The sequence below is a fragment of the Cricetulus griseus genome (assembly GCF_003668045.3).
Source record: "Cricetulus griseus strain 17A/GY chromosome 1 unlocalized genomic scaffold, alternate assembly CriGri-PICRH-1.0 chr1_1, whole genome shotgun sequence".
Classification (NCBI taxonomy): domain Eukaryota; kingdom Metazoa; phylum Chordata; class Mammalia; order Rodentia; family Cricetidae; genus Cricetulus; species Cricetulus griseus.
This window is the reverse complement of record NW_023276807.1, coordinates 152,404,619-152,412,466: the sequence shown is the minus strand read 5'-3', so window position 1 is coordinate 152,412,466 and position 7,848 is coordinate 152,404,619. Positions and strand designations below refer to the sequence as shown.

Here is a 7,848-nt window from a genome sequence, read left to right as displayed (position 1 = left end):
GATGGTAGTTTGAATAGTGATGAAGAATCAAGTGTGAATGGACAAAATGAGAAACGCATATTTTGGCAAGCTTCTATTAATGATAAAAGGCCTCAGTTAAAAGTTAAAATTAATAATAAAGTTATTTCTGGCTTAGTGGACACTGGGGCGGATGTAACTATTATTACTCAAAAGTCTTGGCCTCAGAAATGGCCTCTTAGAGAGGCAAATGTACAATTTTTAGGAATTGGAACTCTATCTAGAGTTCGACAGAGTGTTAACTCAGTGGTCTGCATTGGACCGGAAGGACAGAAAGGGATACTGAAACCATACGTGGCAGATATAGCTATAAATCTCTGGGGTCGTGATCTCTTACAGCAATGGAATACTCAGATTAATATTCCTCCAGTGTCAGATACAAATTATGAAAAAGATCTGGTAAGACGCTATGGAAAACGGTTACCAACCATCCACGCTGTACAGAAACTAGGTACAAATGATGGACCTTCAGAGGAGCCAAAGGCCCTGCCATTGAAGTGGCTTACAGATGAACCAGTTTGGGTAGGACAATGGCCTATGACCTCTGAGAAGCTAGAGGCTTTAGAAAAGTTAGTACAGGAACAGCTAGATGCTGGACACATAGAGGAATCTACCAGTCCTTGGAATTCTCCTGTCTTTGTCATCAAAAAGAAGTCAGGTAAGTGGAGAATGCTGACAGACCTGAGAGCTATAAATAAGGTAATTCAACCAATGGGCTCTCTGCAACCTGGAATGCCATTACCTTCCTTAATACCTAAAGGATGGCCTATCATAGTCATTGATCTAAAAGACTGTTTTTTCACAATACCGTTACAGGAAAATGATAGAGAAAAATTTGCATTTACTGTACCAACTCTTAATAATTCACAGCCAGTTAGGAGATATCAATGGAGGGTTTTGCCACAAGGAATGCTAAATAGCCCTACTTTGTGTCAACACTTTGTACAGCAACCTTTGGGAATAATTCGTAAGAAATTTTCACAATCTCTTGTTTATCATTACATGGATGATATTCTTTTATCAGATTCTAATAAGGAAACTTTGGAACGTATGTTTGAAATGGTGAAGGAAGTTCTGCCTCGTTGGGGATTACAGATTGCACCAGAAAAGATACAAAGAGGAAATTCTATTAACTATTTAGGTTACAAGATAGACTTACAGAGAATCAGACCTCAAAAGGTACAAATTAGGAGAGATCGGTATCAAACTCTTAATTCTCTTCAGAAATTATTAGGGGAAATTTCTCAATTACAGACAATTATTGGTGTAGAAGGACATGACTTAAAGCATTTGAAAATGGCCCTTAAAGGTGATAAGGACCTAAACAGTCCTAGAATATTATCTGATGAGGCAGAAAAAGAGTTACAATGGGTAGAAAACAGAATATTGAATGCACATGTAGATCGGATAAACCTTAATTTAGACTGTATTCTGGTTATCTTGCCATCCAGAGAATACCCTTCTGGAATTCTGATGCAGAGGGAAGACACTATATTGGAATGGATATTTCTGCCACATAAACAGAATAAAAAGTTAAAGACATATATAGAAAAGATTTCTGATTTGATTTTAAAGGGTAAATTAAGACTTCGCCAGCTGACTGGAAAAGATCCAGCAGAAATTATAGTACCTTTAACTAATGAAGAAATTTCTTCCTTATGGAAAGATAATGAATATTGGCAAATAGCTCTTACTGACTTTTTGGGAACAATTAGCAACAACTATCCCAAAACTGACAGAATTAAATTCATAAAAAAGACAGTCTGGATTCTTCCACGTATTGTAAGACAAACTCCCATTTCTGGAGTTCTTACCTTCTACACTGATGCCAACAAATCAGGTAAGGCAGGTTATAAAGCAGGTGAGGTAAGTAAAGTAGTTCAAAGTCCATATACATCTGTACAGAAGGCAGAATTATATGCAATTCTCATGGTACTTAAGGATTTTACAGAACCTCTTAATATAGTTACTGATTCTCAGTATGCAGAGAGAGTCGTGTTACATATTGAGACTGCAGAATTTGTTCCTGATAATACAGAATTAACTTCTCTGTTTTTACAATTACAGGAAACTATCAGAAACAGAAGTAATCCTATGTATATTACACATATCAGATCCCATACGGGTCTGCCTGGCCCACTAGCACAAGGCAATGATGAGATTGATCGTTTATTAATTGGAAGTGTGCTAGAAGCCTCAGAATTTCATAAGAAACATCATGTAAATAGCAAAGGTTTGAAAAAGGACTTCTCTATCACTTGGCAACAAGCCAAGGAGATAGTGAAAAACTGTCCTACTTGTTCCTTTTATAATCAAACTCCATTGCCAGCAGGTTGTAATCCTAAGGGCATTCGGAGAAATGAGGTTTGGCAGATGGATGTCTTTCACTTTGCAGAGTTTGGAAATTTGAAATATGTGCATCATACCATAGACACATTCTCAGGGTTCCAATGGGCTACTGCTCTTAACTCTGAAAAAGCTGATTCTGTTATTATACACCTGCTAGAGGTGATGGCAGTTATGGGTATACCTGCACAAATAAAAACTGACAATGCTCCAGCATATGTCTCTACGAAATTGGAACAATTTTTCAAATATTATAACATAAAGCATGTTACTGGTATACCACACAATCCTACAGGACAAGCAGTGGTTGAGAGATCTAATAGAACACTTAAGGAGATGCTCAACAAACAAGCTTGGAAGACTAAACCCCCCAAACATAGGTTGCATAATGCTTTATTAACACTAAACTTTCTTAATGCCAATGAAAAAGGACAAACAGCTGCAGAAAGACACTGGACTACGGAAAAAACTGCTGAACTCAATCAGCCAGTATACTTCAAAGATGTACTAACCTCTGCATGGAAACCAGGACATGTATTACGTTGGGGTAGGGGTTTTGCATTGGTTTCTACAGGAGAAGAAAAACTTTGGATACCATCAAAGTTGATCAAGATTCGACTGGAAAAGGAAAAACCTCTCGACAAGGACAAATGACAGGTATTCTACTAAGGTATATCTTATAAACTAAATAGAAACCTCCCAAAGGAAAGGGAAGTGTTTTGCTTTTATCTTCACAGGAAAACTCATCTTCAGAAGGCAAAGGACACTGCATGGGTAGATACTTAAGAAGACAAGGTAGCTATAACCATCAAATAGAAGGAATGTGCCATACGGTAAACTTTACAGCTGTCTCTCAAAAATCTCTTTATTTCCTAGTCCCTATTCAATTAAACCAATGCTGGATTTAGAGGTGGATTTGGCTTTCCTCCTCTAAAATCCAAGCACATTATTTAACTAAGCTTTAGTGTTTCTGTATTGTATCAAGAAGCCAATTGATGTAATACAGAATAAAAGAAGAATTTGGGGACTGTCTTTGTCTTTTCTTGGATCTTTCTCTCAAGGTGTACACCCTTTCATAATTGTTATGCTCTCATGGTTGCATTCCCTAGCATGTGTACATACACAAGCAAACATTTCTCTGCTAACTGTTTATGTTTGAGTCCCACACAGCCAATGAAGACCTGCCTGACAGCAATCCCTGGACACCCTGGAAAGAAAATGGGCCACATCTCCTCGACTGCACTGGATCCAACTTGCTCCATTTCAACTCCATTTCAGTCGGGTACTGACTTCAATCAAGTTGAGGATTTCAAGCGAGACCTTCAATCAAGTGAATCCCATCTAACATGGACTGGATACTAACATTTTCTTTCTACAGGACCCCATATGACTATCAACGTCCCATTTCAGCAGGAAGTAACTTGGAGAATGCTATGCCCCCTTTCCCCATTGTTGTCACTTAGGATAGTGTATATACTATTAGGAATAGCTTATGACTTTAGGGTTTAGTTACATATTACCTTTATACTGTTAAGTTTTAATCCTCTTTTAGACTAAAAGGGGAATTGTAGGGGAAGCTGTAGCCACGCCTTCTTAGGGGCTGGCTACAAGAGGGCGTGGTCAGAGTGAGTAGGGGGACTGCGTTTTCGGTTTCGGTCTCTCTTTGCTTCTTGCTGTACAGACTACCACCGGCTGGCTGGTTCGCTCTGTAAGTAAGGCTTTTCCCTATTAAATACCCTTATATTTCTACCTGACTCCGTACTGGTAATTTCTTACTATAGAGAAATGCTGTGGAATAATCCATTTTTTACACTGTAAATATGTATTGCTCTCATTGTTAATATAAAGCTGAGTGGCCAGTACCTGGGCAGGAAAACATTGGGTGAGACAGCCTGAGACAGACAGAATGCTGGCATGAAGGAGGGTAGAGACAAAGGAGTCACCAGCTAGATGGAGAACAAGTCAGACAAACAAAATGAGATTGAGGTAAAAGCCAAGAGCCTCAGGGTAGCACATAGGTTAATAGAAATGGGTTAAGATGTAAGAGCTAGTTAGTAATAAGCCTGAGATACTGCCTGAGCATTTATAGTTTATATTAAATATCTGAGTCAGTTATTTAGGAAGGGACTGCTGGCTTTTTGGGAGCAGGCAGGCAGGACAGGCAAACTCTGCCTACAGTGAAAGCTGATTTTTTTTTTGTTAAGAAAATTTTTGTGGTTTTATTGTATGATGAGGCAGTGAAACATCTGAACAAATCAATATCTGGGCGGTGAGGCAGCTGCTTTCTCCTTCACTTCTTTGGGTTACTAGAGCAACTTGTCAGTAGATTAAAAAACAAAATGAAACAAACACAAAAACCGACAATCTTTTACATTACTTAAGTCTTTCCAAGGCATGTGCTGGTACAACACATTCTTCTCCTGTCAGATAAACTACTCTAGCATCCAAACAAGATGCACAACACCATGGTGACAGAAGTGCACCGCACCCACTACCACCTCGGCCCTGCTCATTTGTGTATGATATTTGGAGCATCTGAAGGAGTGAGATGGTATTGGGAAGAGGAGGGAGGAGGAAACAGCCTGAGGATCTGGCCAGGTGGAGGTCAGCTGAAGTTGTGCAGGGCGGGCCTGAACATGTATGTCATTGGTGCAAACCCAAGCATCGTTGATGTTCTTTAATAGAAACATCTGGTGGAAACCCATGATGGGATCTTCAGCGGCCTTGAGCTGGCCTACAACCATGCTGATGATACAGCTATCTGTTGTAGGCTGATGGTCCTGCGCCGTGATACTATGCTGGATTTTCTGGACGGGAAGGCTAGACAACTTCTCCACAATGGCAGCTTTCCCCTGGAAGTGCTGTCCTTCCCACGTAAGACATGATGCATCAATGTAAATTGCGCCTAGTTGGGTTCTGTCGTTATCAAATAACTGGTAGTAATGTTGAATAAAGCTGGATCCAATCTGCTCCCAAATTGGCATGTCTCCCATCCTGGAGAGTCACCCATCTCACCAAGACCAGTTGGGCTGGCACGATGGTGGCAGCGGCGGCGGCAACCTGAAAGCTGATTTTTTTCCAACTTTTTAAAAATTTGAATCAGAAACAGGATTGTTCTACATGACAATCCCAGTTCCCTTCTCTCACCCATCCTCCCCTACCCCCCCAACTGAAACCTTATCTGTCACATATTTTTTCTGCTCCCCCTGGATGGTGAGGCCTTCCATAGGTGTCATCAGAGTCTCTCATATCCTTTGGGATAGGGCCTAGGCCCACCACCGTGTGTCTTGGCTCAGGGTGTATTCCTCTATATGGAATGGGCTCCCAAGGTCCACACCTATGCTAGGGATAAATACTGGGCTTCTACAGGAGGTCCCATAGATTTCTGAGGTTTCCTCACAGAAACCCATGTTCCTGGGGTCTAGATCAGTCCCATGCTGGTATTCTAGCTATCAGACTGGGGAGCAAGAGTTCCCCGATGTTCAGGTCAGCTATTTCTGTGTGTTTCACCAGCGTGGTATGGACCTCTGTGCTCTTCACTGGTCCTTCTCTGAATTAGGGTTCCAGATCAGATCGGTGATTAGTTATGGGTATCTGCTGCTACTTCCACCAGCTGCTGGATGAAAGCATATAAGTCAGTCATCAATCTCATAATCAGGGCCGCTGACCGACCCGGAACTAGGTGAGTGAGTTTCTGCCCACTCCCGACTCCAGGCCAGAACAGCATACACCCTGCCCACCCCCATCCCCCCACCCCCGCCTGTGCCTGCGGGATTGGGCCAGACACACCCAGGCAGGGAGGAGCACCCTGCGCCCTGAATCTGCTAGCACCCCATTCTTCATTCTGCCACCGACTGACCTGGAACTAGGTGAGTGAGTTTCTGCCCATACCGACCCCAGGTCAGAACAGCATACACCCTGCCCACCCCTATCTCCCCACCCTGGGACACCCTGAAAGCAGTGCTAAGAGGGAAGTTCATAGCACTAAGTGCTCACATGAAGAAACTGAAGGAAAGTCACATTAGAGAATTGACAGAACAACTGAAAGCTTTAGAGCACAAAGAGCAAACACACCAAGCAGGAGTAGACGCCAGGAAATAATCAACCTGAGAGCTGAAATCAACAAAGTAGAAACTAGGAAAACAGTACAAAGAATCAATGAAACCAAGAGTTGGTTCTTTGAGAAGATCAATAAGATAGACAAACCTCTAGCCTAACGAACCAAAAGGCAGGGAGAGAGCATGCCAATTAACAAAATCAGAAGTGAAAAGGGAGGTATAACAACGGACACTGTGGAAATCCAGAGAATCTTTAGGTCATACTTTGAAAACCTGTATTCCACAAAATTGGAAAATCTAAAGGAAATGGACAGCTTTCTGGATAAATATCACTTACCAAAATTAAATCAAGATCAGATAAACAGTTTAAATCAACCTATAACCCCTAATGAGATAGAAGCAGTAATCAAAAGCCTCCCAACCAAAAAAAGGCCAGGGCCAGATGGCTTCACTGCAGAATTCTACCAGAAATTCAAACAAGAGCTACTTCCAGTACTCCTCAAACTGTTCTGCACAATAGAAGCAGATGGGATATTGCAGAGGAATTAACAGAGGATTCTGAAATGGCTGAAAGACACTTAACAAAGTGCTCAAAATCATTGGCCATCAGAGAAATGCAACTGAAAACAACTCTGAGATACCATCTCATGCCTGTCAGAATGGCTAAAATAAAAAATACCAATGACAATCTATGCTGGAGAGGATGTGGAGAAAAAGGAACACTCCTCCATTGCTGGTGGGAGTGCAAACTTGTAAGACCACTCTGGAAATCAGTATGGCGGTTGCTCAGAAAAATGGGAATCAGTCTACCTCAAGATCCAGCCATTCCTCTCTTGGGTATATACCCAAATAGGGCATGTACTTACAACAAGGACATATGTTCAACCGTGTTCATAGCAACACTGTTTGTAATAGCCAGAACCTGGAAACAACCTAGATGCCCCTCTACTGAAGAATGGATTGAGAAAATGTGGCACATCTATCTATACAATGGAGTACTACTCAGCAGAAAAAAGCAATGGAATCTTCAAATTCGCAGGCAAATGGATGGAACTAGAGGAAACCATCCTGAGTGAGGTAACCCAGTCACAAAAAGACAAACATGGTATGTACTCACTGATATATGAATTTTAGACATAGAGCAAAGGATTACCAGTCTATAATGCTCTTCACCAAAGAAACTAGGAAACATGAAGGATTCTAAGGGATAAATGGTCCCCAGGAATGGAAATGACATGAATTCCCAAACTAATTGGGGGCATGAGGGTGGGGGGAAAGGAGCTGCTACAATAAGAGCAAGAGAAGAGGAGGAGAGGAGAGGAAATGGAGGGGCAGAAACATTGAGTTGGGGGAAGAATAGAGGAAAGAGAGCAGGATGAGAGATACGATATCAGAGGGAGCCACTATAGGCCCGAGAAGGGATCTG

General features: G+C 41.5%; 1 pseudogene; it reads right to left on the bottom strand.

Annotated features, from left to right (window-relative positions):
* Positions 1-4,969: 4,969 nt before the first annotated feature.
* Positions 4,970-5,387, bottom strand: LOC113832547 (annotated as a pseudogene).
* Positions 5,388-7,848: the final 2,461 nt, after the last annotated feature.